Consider the following 25,124-nt stretch of genomic DNA (forward strand, 5'->3'; position numbering starts at 1 on the left):
CCCGACACACCGTTACTGTGATTACAGATCACCGAAACCTGCAATATTTGAAAACCGCAAAAGCTCAATCCTCTAGGCAACTCCGTTGGGCACTATTCTTTGCCGAGTTTGACTTCATAATTACCTATCGACCTGGTACAAAAAACGGTAAAGCTGATGCCCTTTCTCGGATGGGAGTGGAAGAACATTTGATCAATCCTAAACCTGTACCTATCATTCCCGAACAAAGAATTCTAGGTGTAATCGCCACACAATCCATAGAGGAAGTTAAGGATAAAGCCAGGCTACTGGTAACTCCAGCAGACATACAGAATTGGCATCTGCAGGGAAAGGACTTTACGGTGAAGGACAACCTATTATATTTCCAAGAACGGTTATACCTGCCCAGCACAGATTTACAGAAAAAGGTAATCTCTTGTTATCACGATTCTTTAATGGAAGGACATCCCGGTATGGCCAAGACCTCGGAAAAGATCAAGCGCTACTTCTGGTGGCCATCTTGGAAAAAAGATATCAGAGACTTTATAATGTCCTGTGGAGTATGCGCCCAAAACAAGAGTCAAAAGGAAAAACCAGCCGGCCTCTTAGGCCCTATTGACATCCCACCTCGCCCTTGGCATACGCTTTCTATGGACTTCATCACCGATCTACCTCCATGCTCCGGATATAATACGATCCTAGAAATCGTGGACCTATTCTCCAAGATGGCGCATTTCATTCCACTCAAAGGCTTACCAACAGCAGCAACTCTGGCCCGAGAATTTCTCGAAAACATCGTCCGACTGCACGGTTTTCCTTCAGTTCTAATTTCGGATCGAGGTAGTCAATTTATTTCTCATTTTTGGCGAAGTTGCTGTCGGTCGGCTCAAATTGATGTGAGACTTTCGACCAGCCACCACCCTCAAACTGACGGACAAACCGAGAGGACCAATCAAACTCTGGAACAGTATTTGCGCTGCATGCTACAACAAACTGAAAAAACTTGGAAAGATATCCTTTGGATAGCCGAATATGCCTACAATAACTCTGTCCACTCGGGAACTGGGAAGACCCCGTTTTTTCTTTTATACGGTAGTCACCCTCGAACCTCGGAGTTGGATCCACTCCAAGATCTTGGAACAACAGCAGTAGACCACCTGCATTCTACAATCACCCAAGCCTTTAAGGAAGCCGTTTCTCACCTTCAAAGGGCTAAAGAACAATACAAGAAAGGAGCAGACCAACATCGGAAGGAAGCCCCCCAATATCAAGTAGGAGATCAAGTCTGGTTATCCACCAAATATCTACCTCTAAAAGGACCACGCACATTCAACCCAAGATACCTTGGTCCCTATTCCATCACTACCATAGTAAATCCAGTAGCGGTCAAGTTGGACTTGCCCCCTCACATGAAGATACATCCGGTCTTCCACGTCTCTCTATTAAAACCCGTGCAACCTCAAACCCGACTAACTACATCTCCAAAACCTATTCTAGTTGATGGAGAACTCGAGTTTGAAGTCAAAAGCATCCTGGATTCCAAGATCTCCAAATCTAAACTATTTTACCTGATTGACTGGAAAGGCTACGGTCCCCAAGAAAGATCCTGGGAACCTGCAGAATATGTCCACGCGCCTCGTCTAATCAAAAGATTTCATCGAACATTTCCTAACAAGCCCAAACCCCCGGAGAAGCCCGGTTTGGGAGGGGCCTTGAGGGGGGGTGCTGTCATGATCTCTGCTTCCAAAAGATCAGGACTTGCCCGACTCCCTTGGAAGCAGACCCATAACCCCGGTTCCGAGTGCCAGCCAGTCCCAATTGGGACCTTTTGGACCCTGTCCTGGCGCCAGTGGCACCAGGCTCATAAAGATGCCCAGTCCCAGCGCTGGAAGCGCCGGGCTCATAATGCTTGGGTGGACTTACCTGCAGCAGACCATGCTGCTTACTTACCTGCCAGTTGAACCCCTGATCCTCTTCTGTTTGGGACTACTTTTCCTGTTGGGTGGGGCAGGAGCCACTCCCTAGGTTCAGAACACTGGAACTCTTCTGGAAAGCAGGAACTCTTTTCTTACCTAGGCGTGGCTGTGGAAGGAGAGACCTAAGCACTACAGGAGGCTATTTAAACCACACCCGATGGATGAATCTTGCTTTGCGTTATTCTGCATTCTCTGCAGCATAACGCTCATCGTGTCTTCTGCTTCTGATCCTGGGCCTAAGGGAACAAAGGCTTACCATCCTGGAATCCAGTCTTCAGCAGCACCTGTAAAGACAAAGAAAGAACAAGTTAGCACTACGGTCTTCAGTGGCAGCGCATCTCTTACCTGGTCCATCGGCTGTCACCAACGCCTCGCGCTGCATTCCGGCATCTGAAAGACAAAGGCTTACCTACTCTTCGCATGCTCCGGAGGTCTTCGCACTGCATTCCGGCATCTGAAAGACAAAAGCTTACCAGCTCTTCGCACGCTCCGGAGGCCTTCGGCGCTGCATCCCGCATCTGAAAGACAAAAGAAGGTGCGTTTAAAGACATTGGGCAACTTTATTACTCACGTGCCATTACTCCTTCCCACGCCGAATCCAGTGGGTATTCCAGCACCCTTCAGCTTCTCTAAAGCTTCGAACTTGTACCTGCAAGATAAAAGGGACAGTTAGTGCGCATCGTGAAGCCGGCTACAAGCGCTTACTTACGTGCTTCCAGGCGCTTCTATTCCTCACGCGGGTTCGATCCTCAACTCTCATCAGCCCGCCATCCGCCATCGCCGGAACCCTGCAAAACAAGAGATATCATTACAAAAGACTTTTAAGACATTTGAAGTGCCCAGAACTTACCGTTCGTGCAGTTAACGACGGACAGCAGTCCTCTGAGGTCAAGAGGCCTGCACCCTTATCCAGTGAAGAAACTGGTTACGGCACCCTGCCCCGAGGCAGATGGAGAGCTCGGCGTTCACTTACCTAAGGTGAGGGCGTTAACCTTTGGGGTTCTACAGGAGAAGAGAAAGGGAAGAGGAGAGAGGCACCCAATAACCCCTGTTCATTAATCCCATATTTTCTATCTGCAGACATCTTACTCTTCGAGTCAGACATACAGTGCACAGAGGTCCAGCCCAAAGAGCCAACCGTGTGTTACACATCACCTTTGAAGATACGGCATTCACCCAGTCAAGACCGGCGCCTCTGCGGGAATCAGGTGAGCGTTACATGTACTCCTCAGGTAGAGACTAAGTGAGAGCCCCGATTACTGTAGCTGAATCCAATAAGGAGGAAGATGGACTAGTGGGCTCTTACTGTAGTGATAGACAGTGGTTCTTACAACATTCTGAAGAAAACGTGACCGAACCTGTTTGGCAATCCACAAGAGGATTGTGTCTTACCAACCAAGGTAAACCCAAAATTATCTTAAATTGAGGCGCTGCGATAACATCGAAATGTATGACTTCAGTATGTCCAGACCTAATAGTCATGGTAAAATCAATGGTACGTTCGGTAACCAACCCTGACATTAGGGTGGTGCCATCTTTCACATTGACCACCTCAGGATGTTCCTTTGGAACAACAGGGATTTTCCACTGACGCAGATAGTGCTTATTAATGTAGTTCCCTGTGTCACCTGAGTCTAGGACTGCCTGAACAAGCCATGGTTCAACGGAAGGGTAGGCCAAAGTGGTCTGTAAGACAAAAGGAACAGGACAACAGGAACCCAGAATTGAACTGCTCAGCAACGGGGCTCCCTCTATTGCCGAGCTCTGGCTTTTCCCGCTTTCTGAGGTTTTTTAGGACATTGCCTTAAGAAGTGTATCAGGATCCACAATAAAAGCACAGATTGCTTTTCCTACGGTGCTCTCTTTCCTCAGAGGACAATGGACCTCGAACTGCCCCAATCTACATGGGTTCTTCATTGCCCGGAACCTGAGCATGGGTTGTAACTGAAACAGGGATAGGGCCTCGCTTATCCCCTTTCCTTTCAGCTCTCCGGCGTCAATTTGCAAGATAAGGTCCAGCAGTTCTGGGAACGTAGAGTGTACCACTGGTACGGTAGCCAGTACATCTTTCAGGTTATCAGACAGACCTTTATAGAACAAGGCAGCCTTCTTCTCGTCAGGCCAACCTGCCTCGGCCACCAACTGGTTAAACTTAGACAAATAATTCAACAAAGAGGCATCCCCTTGTAGCAAGGACAAAAGTTCCAAATCAGTGGCCTGAGTCTTGTACCTGGTATCAAAAACACATGGCATGGCCTCGATCAATGCATCATAATCATGAAGGAGGCTATTTCCTTTCTCTAGTAACGGATTATCCCAAATGGATGCAGTTCCACCCAAGTATGACAATACAAAAGCCGCCCTTCGTAGTTGAATCCGGAAACGAAAAAGGACAACACAAGAAATGCAACCGACATTGTTTGATGAACGTTCTGTATGTCTTAGGATCACCATGAAAGCACTCTGGTGGAGGCAGTGGGAACTGAGCAGCGAGAACCACAGGGGCGTTCTCCTGCCTCACAGAGGATGCCCCTGATGTGGCAGTTGGAGCAGGAATACTGCCAGTGGCATTTGCCCCAAGGGACTGCATGCCAGCCCGTATCTCATGGATATTCTGTTGGGTGGCCTCATGGGCTGCCGTTACATCGGCTCGCAAATCAACCACAAGTTGGGCGAGTGCGGTCAGGGGGTCACTAGTAGCGTCCATTATAAGGCTTCTGAATATGTTAGCACATGCTTGATATTCTTGCCAAATAAGCGTAGCTCTGTCTTGGCAGTTGAACCCGTCGTGTAGTAGACAAGTTCTTTCTGCCAATATACCTGTCAGAGGGACCAAGAAACACCCCCTGACAGATCTATTAACCAAAAGATGGATGGACGCCACAGGAACCGCCAGTCTGCAAAGGAAATCACAATTAATATCAGCAAAATGACAGTAATCAACCAATATTGGAAACAAGAGCAAGCCAATACCTGAATGACTAGCAGGACATTGTTAAATGAGTAAGAAATTGAGATGTCTAACCTAGAATAACACCAAAGCAGTTAAACTCTAATCAAGGATTTGACTAGATTCCTTAACAAATGAGTTCAGTTATCCACCTACCAACCGCCGGCACGAGAACACCTAATGTGCAACACGAAGCGTCTCTAGTTCAAACGCTGAGTGGAAAGGGCGTAATTGAAGTCCACGGAAGGAAGAACTCAGTGGTCCGATTGCTGAATCACAGATCCAAGGAGAGTCGAGGAAGCGGTCCGGGTTTGGCAACAAGCAGGTAAGGAAGAGACAGAGGGCTAGGCAGTAACGGGTCAAGGAGAATTCTGAGGGTCAGAACCGTGAGAGCAAACAGTAATCAAAATGCAAAGCAGAGGAAGGTTGATTAGCTTTCTGGGGTCGTAGGAATCTAGAAGCAAGAAGACAAGAAGGGCAAACCAAGGGAATCCAAAAACAGGCCAGGGTCATGAAATCCAAGAGTCAAGAATGTCACTAAATATCACTGGCTATAGAAAACAATTTCAGAAGCGAAGCGCCAAGTTCGAACGTGGCAAATACATTAAGCGCCGGTCACGTGATCCGGAAAACAGAGCTCAACGTGAAAAGACACGTGATCCCAGTAATGCAGAGCATCCGCATTGCCAGGGCAACCCCCAGCGCTTTCAGAAAGACTGGCAGCGTACCGGATGATTACGGGTACGATCGCTGTATGAATGTGCCCATACTCCATGATGTGCATGACGGCTTTGTGTGGGAACAGAGGGTGGGACAGGCATCAGTACTGGACACCAAGCTCCGGACCTAACCGAATACCTGATCCCACTACGTTTCTTGACAGTTTGCCACAAGGGTACTGCGAGTCAGCATCAATCTTTATCAGAGTGATCCAGATCGACATCAGCAACATAAAGGCAGAAAGCACAGTTTTGCAATATGTAGACAACATCTTGATTTGCAGCGAGACAGAAGATCAGTGCAGAGAAGACTCAGTGCATATGCTGACAGTGCTGGCTGACAAAGGGTACAAAGTGGACAAGGCCAAACTACGGTACTGTTAGACAGAGGTGCTCTACATTGGACAAATGATTTCTAAGGAGGCCGACACATTTGTAACGCTCACCTGATTCGCACGGAGGCGCGGCTTCGGGTGCTGATGCTTCCTTAAGGTGGGGCGCCGGACTTCAAAGATGAACAGGATGGGCCCCTCAACTCTAGCTTCTCAGGCTCGCAGGAATATCCTCCTGTGCGTGAAAAGGGAGTGTTACCCACTGACGGAATGGTGCTTAAGCCTCCCACTCCCTTCCAACCCTCCACGATACCACTTCACGATTCCCCTGTGAAGCCTCACCTTGGGATCTGGAAGGAAGAGCTCTCCATCCTGCTTCTGATGCAGGGGCGCGTTGAAACCCAGTTACTTCACTGGATTGAGGATTGGTGTTCAGGTAAGCCGCAGTATAAGTTCAGTCCAAAAGTTCAAGCCTTAATAATGTTCGTAGTCTTATTGCAGCAAGCGTTTAATTCTTATGTCTTTTTCCCCATAGGGGCCGGGGTTCGGTATGCCGGAGATATGGCGCCGACCCGAAGTGAAACGTGCAGCTTCAGTACATGACAGGTAAGTTCGGGATGAGCGCTCAGGTAATGTCTTTGCATTCGCTCATTCAATGTCTTAGCCTTTTTTCCCCTTAGGGGCCGGGGTCCGGCAGCGGCAGGACCCGAAATGAAGTGGAAAAACCCAACGGGTAAGTTTTCAGGAAATTGAGCCTTCCTTATTCCTTTTTTCCCTCTCACCTTTGTTCTTGTCCTTTTTTCTCCTAGGCGCCGGAACGTGGCGAAATCCGGATGATCGCCGCTGAAGATGGAGGCGCTTGGAAAAGGTGAGTAAAATGCAGCGCTGCAGCGATCGTAGTGAAATGCCTTTAAAATGATGTCTTCCTTTTCAGAATCGTCGGAGAAATGATTCCCGGATGCAGATTTAGCAGGTAAGGTCTTTCCTTGCCAATTCTCCCCCTTTCTCCCTTTGCAGATGATCCAGGGTGCTGGCAGGCGTGGCAGAAGTCAGGATGCAGGAGCAGACACGGTGAGCGTCCAGCTGCTAGGTGCAGAACAACGCGAAGCACGTGTGGCTGTTCGGGTGGGGTTTAAATAGCTTTGGAAGAAGTTCCCGGTTTGTATCCTTCCACCGATTTGGTATGTATCCTTCCCTGACCACACCCGGGTGGAAAGTAGTCCCACAGGTAAAGTAGTCCCATCCAGGCCTCAAGAGGGCCTGGATGAAGCAGCAAGGTCTGCATCAGGTAAGTGTGCACCCAAGCACTTACACATAAATCCTCCTTCATGAGCCTGGCGCCTAGGGCGCCAGGACTGGGGTCCACCATGAGCCTGGCGCCAGGACTGAGTCCAAAGGGCCCCGACTTGGGCCCGCTGAGACTTCCCAGGAGTGAATGATGTCTGCCTCTGGGGTTGCTGGGCCCGGCCTGGCTCCTTAGAGGTAGGCATCATGACAACATTGCCCCAAAGAGAGCAGAGACAATACGCAACACACCCCAGCCCACGACAGTAAGGGAAATGCTGAAGTTCTTGGGGTTGTGCAATTACTGCAGAGCATGGGTCTTTGACTACAGCACATACACAAGGCCACTACTGAGTGCTCTGAAATAGGTGCAAAAGGGAACAAAGACACTGACATGGACCACAGGCATGACTGAGACTTTTGAGGAACTGAAGGAAGCCATTAGTACAGCTCCAGTGTTAGGGACCCCAGACTATAAAAGGGATTTTTTTCCTATTTTCACACACTGACAGTATAGTGATGAAGGTGGTACTGACTCAGAAGACAAGCATGGGCCATAAGCCAATTGCTTATCACAGTGGACAACTTGACCAAGTGATGAGAGGACATTATCCGTGTGAACAATCATTGGCAGCTGCAGCCTTTGTGGAAAGGTCATCAGCAGAGACCATGGTGTGCCCCACCACTCTTTACGTGGAGCACGCCCTCTTTGAAATACTGCATAAACCAAAGAGCACACTGACTATGCAGAGGGCATCAGGGTATGAAGTGATACTATTGAATGTAGTACTGAATATAGTAAGATGCAAGACTGTAAACCCAGCACTATTCTTGGCTGATGTTCTCAGGGCAGGGGACTATGCACATGACTGCACAAAGAATATAGAGATGTTCAGTGAAGCACGCAAGGTGGAAGAAGACACACTTGAATGGAGAGATGTGCTGTACAGTGACGGTTCATCGATAATTGATCAAACTGATGAGCTCAGACATACTGGGACTGCAGTGGTAAGACTAAAACAAGATGGGACAAGTGAGGTGGTTGTGAGTAGATGGCTACCATCCCATTATTCAGCACAGGCAGCAGAACTAGTGGCTCTTATATTAGCACTAGAAAACAGCGTAGAGAAATATGTGACAATGTATTCTGATTCATATTATGTTACATCAACAGTACATTCAGGATTGGCGCGGTGGCTGAGGGGGGGGTTCAGGAGAGCAAATGGTGCGCCAGTACAACATGTGCTACTATTAGGCAAATTGAGGTGATTGCATATCCAAAGCAGGTGGCACTAGTGAAGTGCCAGGCCCACACACAAGAGGAAGACCCTATCTCAAGAGGAAATAAAGCAGCAGATTATGAAGCAAAGTGTGCAGAATATTTTGAGAAACTGGAGGAGAGACCAAAGGCTGAGGGAGGAGTGAGGAACATGGTGATGAGGCAAGGTTACAATGCTCTACCAGAAACACAGATTATGGAACTGCAGGGAGCTGCAACATCAGAGGAAAAGGAGGGATGGATAAAGAGAGGATGCTCCATGTCTCCAACAGATGTCTTATGGTGACAAAACAACACAGGGAAAGTGGTCCTGCCACTGGCATTGCTGAAAATCGCATTAGTACAATTGCATTATCCAAACACACAGGGAAGGAAGTAATTGCTACATGCATTGGAGAAATGTGGTTTTGCCCAAATTTGAATGAACATGTAGCTGATTTTATAAGCAATTTTTTGACATGCCAACAGTTTACAGCAGGACATACCTTGAGAGTTGTAAGAGGAGCTATACCAAGACCTGGAGACCCATTTCTGCATCTCCATGTGGATAGGATCCATGTTTGTCAAGGATACCACTACATGATAGTGGTTGTCTGCCCATTCTCTAGATGGATAGAGGCTGGGCAGTGTGTCCACACTGATGCCCTCAGGGCAGCTACATTTCTGGATCGGGAAGTCTTCCAGAGATGGGGTCTGTGTGAGGTCCTGCAGTCTGACAATGGCCCTCACTTCGCCAATTAACTGCTTCAGCATATCACAACCTTGCTAGGCATCAAGCACCAATTCGCCAGTGCGTACAACCTGCAAGCAAATGGGGTGTGTGAACTCCTGAATGGACTGCTAAAGGAGTGCATAGCCAAAACCCAGAAGAACACCAAGAAAAACTGGCTTCACTCTTTACCATTGGCCTTATTTGAATTGCGCAATAAGCAAAGGTCCGACCACCATTTAACGCCTCACGATGTGGTGACAGGACAGCGCATGCATCTTCTCCTGGCTCCTCCCACAAGGGCATTTAAAGATTGTAAGAACAGTGCAGATGTGTTAGGACAAGAAATGTATGCATATATCACTTCTCTGGTTTCTATTGAATTGAATTAATATTTTATTTATATCGCGCTCGTACACAAGTGTTTCAGAGCGCGACAAGGCAAGGGAGGGGAGAACAAAACAACGATCTTACTAGGCCCAGTGACATTGAGAATGTGCATGTGCATGGGAAAGGGAAAAGGGGAAAAGTGCATGGTAGGGGAAAGAAGTGGAAAGTGCGGAACAGAGTGCTTCTTTTATCTCCCGCCAGATACAGCTGATCCAGGGGGGCCTGAAGACAACGAAGAGATTGACTGTGATGACACAGCACAAGACAACAAACTAAACAATTTAGTGAAATTTGGGAGACATTGTCCTCCTACGTAATCTTATCAGGTGCTGGAATGCACCTTGGTTCACCGGCCCTCACGTGATTGAGGCCGTAGTGGACAGAGCCGTCAAACTGTTAGGAAAGTCAGTCTGGAATCATCTTCAAGACGTCAAGCCCTACAAAGCAGTGGCCTCACCTGGCAACAGAGTTTCAGTGACCGAAAGGCCCAATGTCCAGGACCTCGACGACCTAAATGTGAAAGCGGACCTCACTGAGTTAGGGAGACAAGGACACCCCATGGTTCGACGAACCGAAGCAGCAGAAGCAGCAACTGAAACACCTGCACATATTGATGAAAGAAACACTGTTTGTTATTTTCTTTCCGCACACGCAGGTCTACGTGGATGTAGTGAGCGTTGTTTATGGTGTTGTCCTGATGTAACCTCCAATTCATCACCCCGAAGCGTTTTCTAACCAGTTTGTGCACTATATAAGGAGACCCAGATGATTCATAGCCCGATCCCCTGCAGTATATTATTTTGTCTTTGTAGAATATTTGGCCCAAACATACACACAACACAGTTAATTCTCAGTGTTGGCCACATTGAGAGACCCCTCAGTAAGGAAGGTCTGGGAGGAGGTCTTTGCCTTTGCTATTAGTGACTATTTAGTTTGCAGGGTTTGGGGGTACTGAGAAACACTAACAAAATAACACCTTTCTTTGCGAATTTCAGGCGGGCAACTTTATCACCAGCGTAAGTGGATATGAAAGAAACAATAAAGAACATTATTATCATGGTATGTTTATTAATTCCCAGTGGCTTAATATGATTTGTATTTTGGCAACTGTATGTGGCTGTTAGCACTACTGCTGTACCGTCTATTAACGCATCCCTGACCCAGGCAGGAGTGACGACCATTTCAGGTGAACGAGAAGACACCGCTGATAAGGTAAGGAGAGGTAAGCACAGTGTTGACACAGAAATGAAGGGATTTGACATGTATCTTGCTGACACAGCATGAGTATCCAACAACATGTGGTATAAACCTATGATCAAAGTAGGTAAGGAAACCACCTGGAAGAGCTGTTATGTCTGCTCTTTAATCCCCTACACCATGAGTGCTTCCAGAACGTTCATAGCAACTGAAATACCCGCAGCCAGAGCACAGTGCGTGATGTATCTCACAATGGTGCAAACGCGAGGAAAATTCCAAGGGAGGACAGCAAAATTGAGATGGATGTCCAGAGGGACTTTCCCATGTGAAGATAATTACATAAAGACATTGGACATGATGAACAATTACTGGCAGCTAAATGAAGGATTGCAGTACATAACTGATGGACCTGGGAAAGGAGAGACGAAGACTATCACACTAGAGGAATTACCATGTCCCTGGACAAGAGTAAAGGAGATAGGAGGAGAGCCTGGATGCTGGGAAAGACCACAGATATTAGTGTATGGACGAGTGTACACTAACATTGAATGGCAAGATGGAGTGGTGGTGAGCAAGGCTCTGACATTAGCACAATCAGCAGTGAACAAGGTGCAGGAAGAAAATGACAAGCGCCTGAAGGAATGGGATGCGATAGCAAAGTTGCTGACATGGGTGGAGAATGAAGCTGGACCGATGCCAATAAATCCCCTAAAGACGTCAGCCCTGTTCTCTCTGAAAAATGGCGATGTCGAAGTTGTTGATAACGTGGGATGTAATGCAATTAGACAGCTTGCAGCAATGGAAGCGGGAACGGCAGTGCTGATGGATCACTACTTGGCATGGGGATCAAAGGGGTAAGAAAAACTGCCACCTGATTGGGGAGGAGTATGTTCCTTGGTACACATCAACATGCCTTTGTTGGTGGTACCCAAAAAGGATGGGAAGCTCGATGAATTCCCAAAGATGGATAATAGCAGACAAAGGAAGATCTTGGTTGAGATAGCACCAACAGCCCAGATAGAAAAGGCAGAGAAGCAGACAGGATTGAACAGAGTAAAGAGAGGGGGGAATTACTTCTCAGATGCATCAGAAGAGGCAGTGGATGAGATCCCAGTGGAACACAGGCTGTTCAGCAGAACACAAATGTTTTTTGCATCAATAATACTCGGAATACAAACATGCCCTAATGCTAAGTGGTTACAGATCACTTGTTGGGAGCTGATGGTAACAATAAACTATAGAGTAAATGGATTCATTGCCATAAAAGAAGAGCTCAGAGCAATAAGGTTGGTGGCGCTCCAGAATAGATACGTTCTGGATCCCCTCATGGCCATGGAAGGAGGAGTTTATGCAAATATTGGGAGTTCATGTTGCACATTCATACCAGCTAACGAGGAGGATAACTGAACTCTCTCAGATGCAGTTTCGCAGTTGGCACAGATGCATGCGAAAATGGAGGACGAAGCACGAGGAACAGGGAAGGACAAGAGTTGGCTGGCGTGTATCTGATCATGGATGCCATCATGGCTGTCAGACGGACTGAATGTGATAGCTGGAGCCCTCGTGCTGGGAGCAGCATCAATATGTGGGATCAAGATATGCATTGGAAGGTGCAAGAAAACAGCAGAAGAAGCAATTGGAATGTAGATCCTGATGGATGTAAACATAGGAGGAACAAGGGATGAGATTGTTGCAGAACGGGACAAGCTAAGAACGAAGATTGCGCAGTATGAACTATTTTGAGCAGGGACTATAAAGCTGGACAATCCCCATGCTCCAAAGTTCTACGAAGGTAAGTGGGTTTGGTGCAACCCCAAAGGAGTATGCTGTGACATGCACTGGTCATTTGATGACCACACAAACTATTATGGCCACCTCGGAGGAATAACAAAGATATGGTAGCCCAGAGCAAAAGGGTGGTCATACAAGGATATGGTTGAAAGTCGATCAGAGGGGGACTGAAGAGCGATGGGCAAATTCACCCCCTCCTCTTCCTCCTATAAGGTACATGACACAGAAGAAGACCAGGAGATACCGGGATCGGCCATACTATTTCAGACCGATTCCCAGTGCTCCAATGATCGATCAGTATGTCAAGAGGTATCCACTCAGCCAGCCCTACAGAATAGGAGTGGTGCAAACCTTACTCAGAGTGGACAAAGAGCCTCAGGCTGCAACTAAAGAGACCTCGATTAACAGTATTGTTTAAAGTGCAAAGAAGCCATGTGCCAACGTCGTTAGAGACACCACGACATAGCAGCGTTAGACAGGAAGCACACCTGCCATCCGCACATCGGGACATAAACATGCACCGGAATACATGAAGAACATATGCGTACAGTTCTATAAGTTAGAGGACAGATCAATAGTGTCATTGCCTTTTTTATTTTGTCATTAGCTTAACAGAGCAACGCATAAACCGCAAGAAGCAAGAGATCCTGACAAAAGCTTGCAGATGCTTATATGCAATTAACCTTATGGAACTGCAGAAGCACCTATGGGACCTGACAGAACCATGCGTGACTAACGTTTGGTGAATATAGAATAACACAAACATCTAGAAGCCACATTATGGCCTAGGAAAATTACAGCAGGCCAGAAGCCTCTTAGAGCTGAGCTGAGCCGAATTCAGGCTGAACAGAGAGCAAATGTGCGAGACAGATCCCACTGCCAAGGACACCAGATATGAGTGACATTCCATTCTTTGAACGACAGTAACACCAGCTGCAATAAATGCAAATAAGTCCTCGTAATTCAGAGCTGTAGAAGCTCCAAATCATGGTCTCCGAACACGTGACCCAGCCGACTCAGATGATGAATCGAAACCAGAAGCTGGGAAAGCGAGTCGGTCTCACGCCCCTAGACAGAAGCTTGCAACAAAGATGTTAGAACGTGAGACAAGTTTTGCACGAGATGAACAGGCACTCTCATATACTATGGTGGTACTCACAAGTTACAATGCAGACACGGTACAGTATGCTTGTGTATAGGCGCGTTATAAATGCCATATCATATCATTCTTATTATCATGAGAAGGTACACCAAGAGCTGTGAATCATTTCGGGTCCCAGGCCTGGGGACGTCAGCTTTAGCCAACCACAGTTCAGTATCCTAGGGCTGGGTAGCAACAGGCATGAATCAATGGTAAGACCCTCACACTGCAACATTGTTTAGAGATAGTAATTTGGGGAAGGACCAGGCCAGCCACCTGACATGCAAGGGCCAGTAGAGTAACTCATATAAGGGAAGGTATAGGTTATTAAGCTCCTGACGTCCAATCCCAGATGGCAATAGGTTTTCTGGAGTATGGCCCAGGTTGTGACGTCACTATGACGCAATCAGGATACAAAACTGGCCTGCGAGCCAGGAGACGTTCAGATGTCTTTGGATTTTCTTCAATCCTTAATCGGATCCCTGTTGGTTTTGGCTGTAAGAAACTGTAGTTTGAACTTGCTATCTGGCTGGGTCTACATTGCCTTTTTTTGGGGGAAGGTGTTGGGTCTTCTGAGAGTCTGCAAACTCCTAGTAGCCCTTGAACCTACCTGGGAGTTTGTCTATTTCCTATTGTATACACCATGAATTTGGATAGTCTACACTGGAGGCCAACCAGAGTTTGGTCAATAAAGACAAGGTCATCCGCATACAAAATCCATGGAATGGGGGAACCCTGGAGCTTCGGGGGGAATGCAGAAACAGATCTCTGTGTTTTAAATAGGTCAGAAATGTAAAGGTTAAACAGTATCGGGACAAGGGGGCAACCTTGTTTTAAACCTTTATGGGTCTCGATCTTTCTGGTCACGGTTCCATGTCATTTCATCGCGGGATGTCAGGAAAATAAACTCAGCCCAAGGCATCATTGCCACCTTTAACATCGTTAATCCATTGGGCCCTGGAGCACGAGAGGAGCTTAGACCTTTGATGTTTGCTACAATGGCCTCTAGATCTAACTCAAAGGCCCATGTATTAAACAGCGGGGTCTTTTGGTGGCTACGTTATGGGGTCCCACTGAGAAGAGGGCTGTAAATTGGTCAATCCACACTTCTTCAGAGACTTGGGTTGATTGTAGTGCAGATTGAAACCTTTTGTCGCTATTGATTAATTCCCAAAGGGACCTGGTGTTAGATTTAGATTATGTTTTCAACATATGTTCAGAATCATGCTGTGCTCTTACCCCTCTGCTAGCAATCAACCAGTTTCTGCCCTTTTATTTTGTGTTTTTTGATCAAACCCTCCCAAATGTCACTTTCCTTGCTCTTATGTTTCCTTATGTCGGAGCGGAGGAGTTTTGCAGCCTCCACTAGCAGAAGGTTGTATATCTGAAGGGGTTTAAGTTCAGGGTAAGTCTGAAAATTAGTACCCGGCGAGGGTAAACCAGAATGTAACAAACATTCTGATTGGCCGTCGCTGGGGCTTTATTCGACTGGGAATCCCTCGGCTGGGATTCCTTGCCATTGTTCCCGGCAGGGGGAGTGGCAGCCCCTTAGCCAATGAGGAGGCTCGAAACGGGGCCATCCCTGCTCCGAGCCTCCACACGGCTGGAGGCTGCCATCCCCCCCCCGGGGATTCAGGTAAGTGTTTTTTTTCCTCCCCACTTCCCTGCAAACGATTCCCTCCCCGCCGTCCCAACCCCACTTACCTTCTTATTTCTCCTTTTTCAGGAGCGAACGCGCTGGGAACACTTCTGTTCCCAGTGTGTCCGCTCCCGATGGCCGCCATGGAATGGGAAAACAGACTCCATTATCCCTTCCCCGGCGGCCATTTCCATTGGCATTCTTTTTTTTCTGTTCTGAAACGCTGTAGCGGTTCGGAACAGAAAAAATGATATTAGTACCCCGGTCTTGCAGGCCGGGGTACTAATAGCAATAAGCCCCTCGCCTCAGGGGCATTCCCTGCGGCAAGGGCCTTATTGCTTAGAGCATTTACTGAAGTCTTCCAAAATCCATGCATATTCAACCTCTGGAACTGCTCCTGAAAGGCATCTGATCAACCTAGCTGCAAGGCCTGGCATTTCTGTGGGTTTGATCTAAACTCTGTTTCTCCCCTGTGTAATCGATACCACTGGTTGCCGGAAAAGTCTTGAAGAGGCAACTCCTGCACAACTCAAATCCAATAAGTCATGGTCGCTGGTCAAACGTTGGAAGAAGCATAACAGCAATCTAAAGAGGGCTGCTGGTTGCCCCTTGCCCATGTACATACTGCAGTAGTATCACCCTTTGTCTGGTCGTTTAGCATATAGAGTCCCTGATTAGAGGTCTCATCAGACCATCGAATAGCCCTCTTTGAGTAAAACATTTTTAGGGGCCAATCTGCCCTGGTTGTCCAAAGGTTTAACATTGAGATTACCACATACAATAATGTGCAGATTATTAAATGCAATATAGACCTCATCAATTGGTTCCATTACAGAGTCAATAAAAATATATGTGTCGCACATAATGTCCCAGTACAAATTAAAGATTGCAAAGATGGTTACATCCTGACATCCTCCTTCTGATTTTTCCACAATCAACAATGGCACAAATATACTAGGATTAAGATGTTCCCGGACAACAAATCCCTTCCCAATTTTTATGAGGGTCAATAGGCCCGGATAAGGGCTACCCATCTGACCTTTTTGAGCCATGTTTAGGTAACATTCGAAACCCTCCCAACAGGGATTCACTCTTAGCCAGGTTTCTTGTAGAGATAGGATGTCAAACCGTCCCAAATTAAGGTCGTTGTTATTTAAAAAATGGACAAAACCCCTGGAATTCCAGGAGCCTGTACAAAGTCCTGGGGCTGAGATGACAGCCTGGCTCTAATGATCTTCTGATAGGGGCAGAGCAGCAGCCAGCCATGACCAGTCTTGTGTGCCTATATTAGATGTAGTAGAGCCATGAACCTCTTGAATCTTCAGCCCTTCAGTGATGGGGGGGCTTAATCCATTAATCATCACTTTTAAGGGCAGGTGCTTAGTTGAGTCTCTGTCCTACCCACTTCACTTTGGCAGTATATCATGCTGAACCCTAGCACACTTCACATTCTTAGAAGAACGTTATCATGGGAATGTATTCCGTTAATTCAAAGCCCAGGGGCAAAAAATCTCCTCCCGCTTCTATCAGAATGGATTTATTCAAAACAGAATTTAGATGTAAAATGTCCCAATACATCCTTTTTTTATTAATGAAATGCACCACCCTAATATCGTCAGAGTTAATATAGCTCAAATTTTGGGATATGATGGAGCAGTTTCAATACATTTCTACGGTCCTGGCATATAGGATGTTACAGTAGTCCAGCCGAGTCAGGATGAGGGCTCTGGCCAGTGTGATGCAGCTGTCTGGGGACAGGAAGGGTCTACATGCATTGATCAGTTTGCATGTGTATGCTGTTGCTGATGAGGTTACATTGACTTGTTTTGACAAAGTGAGCGATGAGTCCAGTTTGAGCTACTGTGGTGTTAGCAGAGCCTCCAAATGTTCTCAATTTGAAAGGAGAACGCTTGCTCATTGGGTCATGCAGCTTTGCACACACAGCCAATCTTGTTTGTTCAAGGTTCTTGTAATTGTCATTCCTGTATTCATGTTTGGTTATCTCGCTGCTACCGGAGCAAAACCCCACAAGCCTTCCCTTAGGGACAGGCAAGCAGTCAACCTTTACTGATGGCTCGGAGTTCACAGAGCCCAGATTTCCCCACACACTATCCTCATCATATGTACTAACATTCGCCAATAGAGCCGACACCCCGGTGTCGTTAAAGTCTGAGGTATCACACCTCTCACCTCTTCATGGTTCTCAGCTGAGGCATCGCAGCAGGAGGGGTTGAGTCATGTTGTCCCTCTTTCCTTCTTTGTTCTATTGGAGACTTCTTAGGGGGGGGATCTTCAGTTTTTTTTAAAAAGGCTCTAGACCCGTTAGACTTCGGGATGCTGATTTTTAGATGTTTTCTGCTGTTGATGTGCAGGCTTGACTTTGAAGTTCAGAAAGTCGGATTTCACCGATTTATCAAACATTGAGAAGGGTTTCATGCAAGGGGGTTCTGGGTTGTCGGTGGCTCGAGAAATAACACGAGCCACGGTGGAACCCCTATCCAGAGAACACTAAAGAGGCACTATTTTGTCGTTTGTAGGGGGCGGTTTATGCAATTATTTCACATCCATGACCAACATGGAAGACCCAACAGAGGTCGATTCAATAACTACAATGGACACATCCAGAATTGTTGCAACCGCTAATTTAGATGGTTCGGATGTGTTAGTACTCACTAATCTTACATTTGTCTGTTGTTTCAATACAGTTTGACGCAAATGGTCCATGGGCTCAGTTGTCTTTATAGTGGCCGCAGTTGCGTGTTTATGAAAAGATCACATCCAATTACAATCTTCAAAGAGGGCCCCCATCAAGGTGTTTTTATCAAACTCCTCCCACCTGGCAAAGTCGCATAAACTGTTCTGCCATGTCAGTGAGGATTTTGATTCTTTGTGCAGTCTGTTATGCACAGTATTGACAACATTTTCCAAATATATTAGTTTGGAGTGCATCATCGCCAGGAGGGTAGTTTGATCTTTCAAAGAGTCATTAAGAGACTCGTATAGCTTGGAAAAGGGAGCCAACGAGATCATTAAAGCTGCCATGACGTTGTTCTGCAGTTGAAGAACAGTAGCGTCAGCAAGACGTTCTCATGCTCAGATTTGCAATTTTTCTTTTGTTGGGAGAACTCATTTCCTGATTCAGCAGGAGAAAAGACTGAGCGTTCCTGTTGTGGCAGGGAAAGATTTGTGTTCCCCACAGGCAAGCTTTCCAGCTGAAACATATTAGAAGAACGCCTCCCCGGCACCTTTGGGGTCCCAGAGAGGGATTCTAAGGCAGGGAGGTCCGTTGAAATAATACCATCCAAGCGACCACCCTCACTGTTCTTTTTGTGACTTTCTATTTGAGTATATATCTCTACAATGTCACGAGACAAGTGTGCCATAAGAGAAGAAGGCTGGATCTTAAGGGCTGATGACGGGGACTTTCGCTCGTTCAATAGGTAATCATGGCGAATGGAAATTGGAGCAGACTGCACTACCTCTGATAAACTCAAAGTAGAAGTACTGCAAGCAGGAAGGCTGGAAAGATACAGTGAGTCCACAGGTTCCTTAGATTCAGAGACTCGGTCTGCAACAATATTAGCAGGCTGGACCATTGTAAAAGGGAGGAGCTTCCATGGGGCTTGTGGTTTTCACATAGCAATCACTATTGGAAAAAGCCAGAACCCTAATCCTTTCCACCCGCAAGATGTCATCTATGCCCCCCCTTGTATTCAGGTTTCTCCAGTTCAAAGGAGGGGAAAGGATTAGCCGGGAGTCCACTCGCAAGTGTTCTGTTGATAGTATTAGAATGAGATATAGCAGCAGTGGGCGTCGACTCATTCCCTGAATTAGAAATCAAGATCTCAGGAGTAAATGGAGCAATTACCTTCAGAGGCGTTGATGAACTCCACAATAGCACCTCTTGGAGTCTAAGTTGCTGGCGTGTACACGGCTGCCAGACCCCATCCCGGGCTGTGGGTTGGACATGATTCTTCAGCTGTAGTGGAGACCAGCACCGACTCCCACTCAGGACTCAGGACACAGGAGACACGAGACACACTGCAAACATACTGTGTGCACTCCGTGCTGTCGGTGTGTATTCGAAGAGTAAGTCTGCCTCTAGGAAAATGTAGAAATGGAACACAGACTCCGCACAAGAAGACTTGGAGCTCCAAAAGGGTGACTGGCAAGTCAGCAAGCACGAGACACACTGTACACACAAAGCGTGTGTTCTGCGCTGTTGGTGTGTATTTGTAGAGTAAGACCGTCTCCAGGAAAATGTAGAAATGGAAACAGACTCCACACAACAAGACTCGGAGCTCTAAAAGGGTGACCGGCAAGTCAGCAAGCACGAGACACAATGCACACACTGATTATTTGTTGTAATCTTCAGGTCCGAATACTGGGTATTTACTAGTCTACCCGCCCGAGCATCACTTTTGGCCTTATGCAAATCAAGGTCATACCCCATTTAAAGGACCTATGTGTTTTTTAACAAATCCCACAGTCTTCCCTTGAATAACAGTGGATCCTTGAGGTGTTATTTATGTTGTTTTCCAAAATCTCAACAAATTCAATATCTCTAGAGCTGAAGGTCTTAAGTGTGGGTATCAGCTGAAATAGATGCAGATGTGTGATCTGTTAATCCATGTACATTTGCTATCTTGGAAGACACTTCTAATAATACAACTTTTAGAATCTATCTCTAAATTTGTTTCACTATTACTGACAGCACTTCCATCTTCGTGGTGTGCCGGCCTACTTTCAACAGAAATCTTCGTAATGTCATTTCTCACACTTTTTACTTCGCTCCCTTTGATATGTCGTCGTAGTGTACGCCCATAGCACGTACAATCTTCCCCCTCTCCCGAATGCTGTGCTCATCGCTTGTCACTTTTACTACTAACGACAATACTATTCAAAGAATCTTCCCCAATAACTGCATTGATACATCTGTGTTCTCACGATCTGGTTTCTTTATTACCCAGCTGGTTAATGTCCTTTCTCTCTTTCTTATTCTTTTCATTCAGCGGTTTTCTTTCTTCCTTTCTTTCCTGGTGTTAGCCCTTGTGTCACCTCAATCATACGTTCTATAGGTATATCCTTAATTGTGGCCTCTCTTGACCTGACCTTTGTGTTACCCTTTTTCGCTTTTAGTATATTAGGTTTTTTCAATGAGCTTCTCTCCTTATCTGTGACATACCAGTCCCAGTTGTATTCGCCTCCATCAGCTCCCACTTTATCTGTTCCCTTTACTACTCTGTTTTTGTCAGTTGTTTCCAAAGCGTCCTCCCTATTTGCATCTACATCAAGATTTTCAAATCTCTCCTCACTGTCGGCCACCAACCTCGTTACATTATCCTGTGGGTACCCACCTATAGCTTTCCCCAGGGTACTTTCAATGTGATGGATAGCAGGCCATGTGCACACTAGTCCTCATAGATCTTGTTACATAACTTTAGGAGAATGTTTACAGCAAATTGTAAAGTAGATATTGAAGTAGCAGTCATGGTAGAGCTAGCTAAGATTAACATATCATTACTTTAATTGTGTCTCTGTCAGCAAATAGCTCTGGCGTCACAGTTAAACTGTGTTTTAATAGTGGTCTCACAGTGTCCATCACTTATGTTACCAAATCAATCATCCTTACTTTTGCTGTGAATTATCTCACTCTGTAAGGAATAACACATATTTAACAGGGCGTTATTGTCCACTGCAGTCGATTTAGAATTCTGGAGCATGCTCTGCTCATCATTCGATTTACTAGATGCCTCCACACCAGCACCAAAGAAGTGCACAATTTTCCCATTTGCTCCAGTTTTATGTATTGCATAAGGTACTCCGCCCTCATGTTCTGTAGACACACTCTGTATACCATCACTCATAGTACCTACTGACCTTGTTAACATACCACTTTGTACTGCTTTAGTTGAACGTAGCTGGTACACGATTTTAGGTTTTCCTTTGCCAGGCATTTCACGCAATCTTTCCAATGCTGCTAACCAGGCACTTCTATATTTCGGCACTCACCGCCTACAGCAGTCCAAAGGTCCAAGCAATCTTCCTGGATACCATTTTCACTTCGTGCATCAAGCCATGCGGCACCCTCCGCACCCCTGCAGACTGCAAGACTGTGGCTATGCTTCTGACACTTCCGAAGCGCATGCTACGTCCGAGGAGATGTACTCCCCTGATGCAGACAGTAGGGTTGATAGCCGATACTCCGAGCCAAATCAATCAGTGCCAGAAGGAAACCCCTCCGATCTTCGATCCTCACTGTGAGAGTGTAACTGCACTCCTGAGCACTTCGGATGCAACTATTAATTACATCTAATATTTAGCCACACATTCTACAAAAATAGCTTTAACTGCTTACTCACCCAGTGGAGCAGCATCCATGTACACCAGCCTCACTCTCATTGATCACGTTAATGCAAATAGTTGCTGTGATCGAAATTGCAGATCTTTGTAGGCTAGAAGTGAACACAAGACAGCCATGTTGGCTGGACTCTGATAATCAGTGTGCCTACAGGTTATGTAACTCGCAATGCGTTTCCACAGCTCTATGAATGATGTAATGTGCTGAATGTGCTTGCACAGTGATGGATATGTATACATGCTTATTATCAGTGTGTGTAATTGTGCCTGTCATGCTATAAATAAAGGTTAAAATAAAAAGACTTAACATGTACTTTAGTCCACCTCCCAGGATGGGGAAATTGTCTCTAATTAAGCTGCCTGTTCTTAGTGACTCTGTTATGTCCTGATGTTAATATCAAATCGGTCCCCTGTGTCATATTGTACCATGGAATGTAGCAGGTCATTGAGAATGTTTTGTTTTGGAACTGTGACAGTTTTATTTATTTTTATTTATTTTGTTATTTATATAGCGCACCCAACCCTAAGGCATCTGGGCGCTTTTCTTACATAGGAAGTTGCAACAGTTAGCTTATATATATATCAATACAGTCGCATTTACATTAATTACATTTATTATATACATTCTCTTACAATTAAGGTTAGAGTAGTATTTACATTTGTTACATTAGTTATATACATTCTCTTACAAAGATGATTGGGTCATCCCTGAATGTGCTTATGAGAGTGCAGTATGTACAGAGATATTGTGGATAGTTTAGAAATTCATACTTTCAGACCTTGGGCGAACAGGTGTGTTTTGAGTTGTTTCCGGCAGATCCAGAAAGAGCCTTGGGCCCTGCGTTTGACTGGCAGATGTTCCATTGTTTGCTAGCTATTGTGGAAAAGCTGCTGCCCCCGCTTTCTGAAGGTTAAATCTTGGCGTGGCCAGGAGATGCATGTAGGATGTTCTTGTGCGTCTATCACAATGAGATTTAGCAATTTTGTTAGAAAGGTATTGTGGGGCTGCCTGATGGAAACATTTATGGGTTAGTGTGAGGGTTTTGAACGAGATGCTTTCTTGTACTGGGAGCCACTAGACATTTTGTCTAGTTGCAGAGATGTGGGTAGTTATGGGGAAATTGAGAGTAGCTCTCAAGGCGTTGTTCTGCAATACCTGATGTTTTCTAATGTTGTGATTCTTGGTCCTGGCATATAGGACGTTACAGTAGTCCAGGCACGTCAGGATGAGGGCTCTGGCCAGGGTGATGCAGCTGTCCGGGAAGGACAGGAAGGGTGTATATGCAGTGATCAGTTGGCATGTGTATGCTGTTGCTGATGAGGTTGCATTGACTTTTTTTGACTGAGTGAGGAGTCCAGATAGAAGCCAAGAGGTTTGACCTCCTTGGAGACTTTAATGATGTTGCCATCAATGTAAAAGAAGTTGTAGGAGTCTTTAGATAGCCGGAGTTGAGAACCTATAATGAGCAACTCAGTCTTATAATCGTTGCGACACAGTTCGTGATAAACCATATTGCTTGACTTGTAAGGTAGATGGCATTGAGTGAGGTGGTGTCAGTGGCATGATCATCCATGATAGGGATGAGGATTTGGGTGTCATCTGCATAATTAGTGTAGGTGACACCCAAATCATCCAAGAGGTCAGATAGAGGTTTGATGAAAATGTTATATAGCGTTGGTGTGACGCATGACCCTTGAGGCACACCACATGTAACCGCTGTGAGTTTGGCTTCATCCTTGGGGGAGAAGACTATCATTGTCCTATCTGTTAAGAAGGGCTTTATCCATTGTGCGGCGTTCAGGGAGAAATGTGCTACAGAGGCTAAGTGTTTGCACAGGACATTATGGTCCACGAGATCAAATGCAGCTGAGAGGTCTAGTAGGAGAAGGGCCAGTTTTCCATTATCTTTTAATTCGTTCATTTGGATTTTAAAGTCCAAAAGGGCTGTTTCAGTACCATGAAACCCAGACTGACTGAGCCCATGAGGTTGTTGGTTTCAAAATATTTCTGAATATGAAGGTATGCTACCCTGTCTAGTATCTTTATTAAGAATGGCACTGTAGTGATAGGGCGATAATTAGTTGGTATGTTTGGGTCAAGTGTGGGTTTCTTTAGGAGGGGCAACACCCATGCATTTTTAAGTCTGTTGGGACACAATTGTTTCTGAATGAGGCATTGATGAGCCTAGTGATGAATGGAGTCAATTGTGGTGCGCAGTCTTTTATGTCTGTGGGGGGCAAGGGTCACCTTGGCACCTTGAGGGTTTAAGGCTCAAGATAATATGCAGGACGTCTGAGTTTGTGACATCAGTGAATTCAAATTGAGGGAGTCCCTTGTTAGCTGTGATGTTCGTGGGCTTGACAGTCTGTTCAGAAGGAAGGATTTGTTTTTTTTGGCTGAGATTTTAGATTGCAGTAGTGAAATTTTATCTAGAAGAACATTCTGGAAGTTAGAACACCAGATTGCCTCCTTGGTGCAGCTTTATGGTTGGAGAACCGTTGATTCTAGTTCTCAGAGAATCGAGAATGGTTCCTTACTTTTAGACTTGTCCTTGTCAATTCTATCTTTGTAAACTGAGTGTTTTGTCAGCAGTAACTCTTGTTTGTATACCTGGGCTGCTTTGGTGAAGTTTAGTTCATTAGGTTGTTTTTTCCTCTGTGATTCTGCTCTTCTATTAGCTTTTCTTAGCTCTTTTAGGGTAGGGGTGAACCATTGGTTTAAGTGTGCCAGTTGTTTGGCTTTGCAAGAGGTTAGAGCAGCTAGCTTGTCTATTGCTGTGAGTATTGTTTCATTATACTTTTTTGTCATTGGAGTAGGGTCATTATTTAGGACATTTTCAGGCTAGGAGGGTATTGGGTGTGCTGTTCCGCTTGTTTCTTGTTGGGGCTGCCGATGCCAGCTGTGGACAGTTGATTGGGCCTGACTTAGTGTCGATGTTAAAGGTTATAAGGTGGTGGTCTGATCAAGGACAGGCAGAATTTGCAGTGACGACTGAGTTGCAGTTTAGGTCTGCTATCCAATCTAGGATCTTTCCTTTGACATGTATCGGGTTTTGGATTCGGTGTGAGAATCCCAGTGCTGAAATCATGTTGGCAAGGGAAAGTGCATTTTTGTCTAGCGTGTCATTGAGACCAAGAAGAATTTGGGCAGCCTATAATACAATTGATGGCGAGATGGCTTTAAGATGGGATTTGTTAGTTATTCAATGTTGTGATGGGTGCTGCGTTTGAGAAGACTAGTAACATTCAGACTGCTGAATGTATCAAATTATTGTACATGATTAGAAGATACTAGTCACTTAATTCTAGCGCACCTTTGTTTGGTGATCAAAAGAGACATGTATGTAGTCAATTTGATAGATGAAAAAATGTTTATTA

The sequence above is a fragment of the Ambystoma mexicanum genome, chromosome 1p (genome assembly GCF_040938575.1).
Source record: "Ambystoma mexicanum isolate Mex_15411 chromosome 1p, UKY_AmexF1_1, whole genome shotgun sequence".
Lineage (NCBI taxonomy): Eukaryota > Metazoa > Chordata > Amphibia > Caudata > Ambystomatidae > Ambystoma > Ambystoma mexicanum.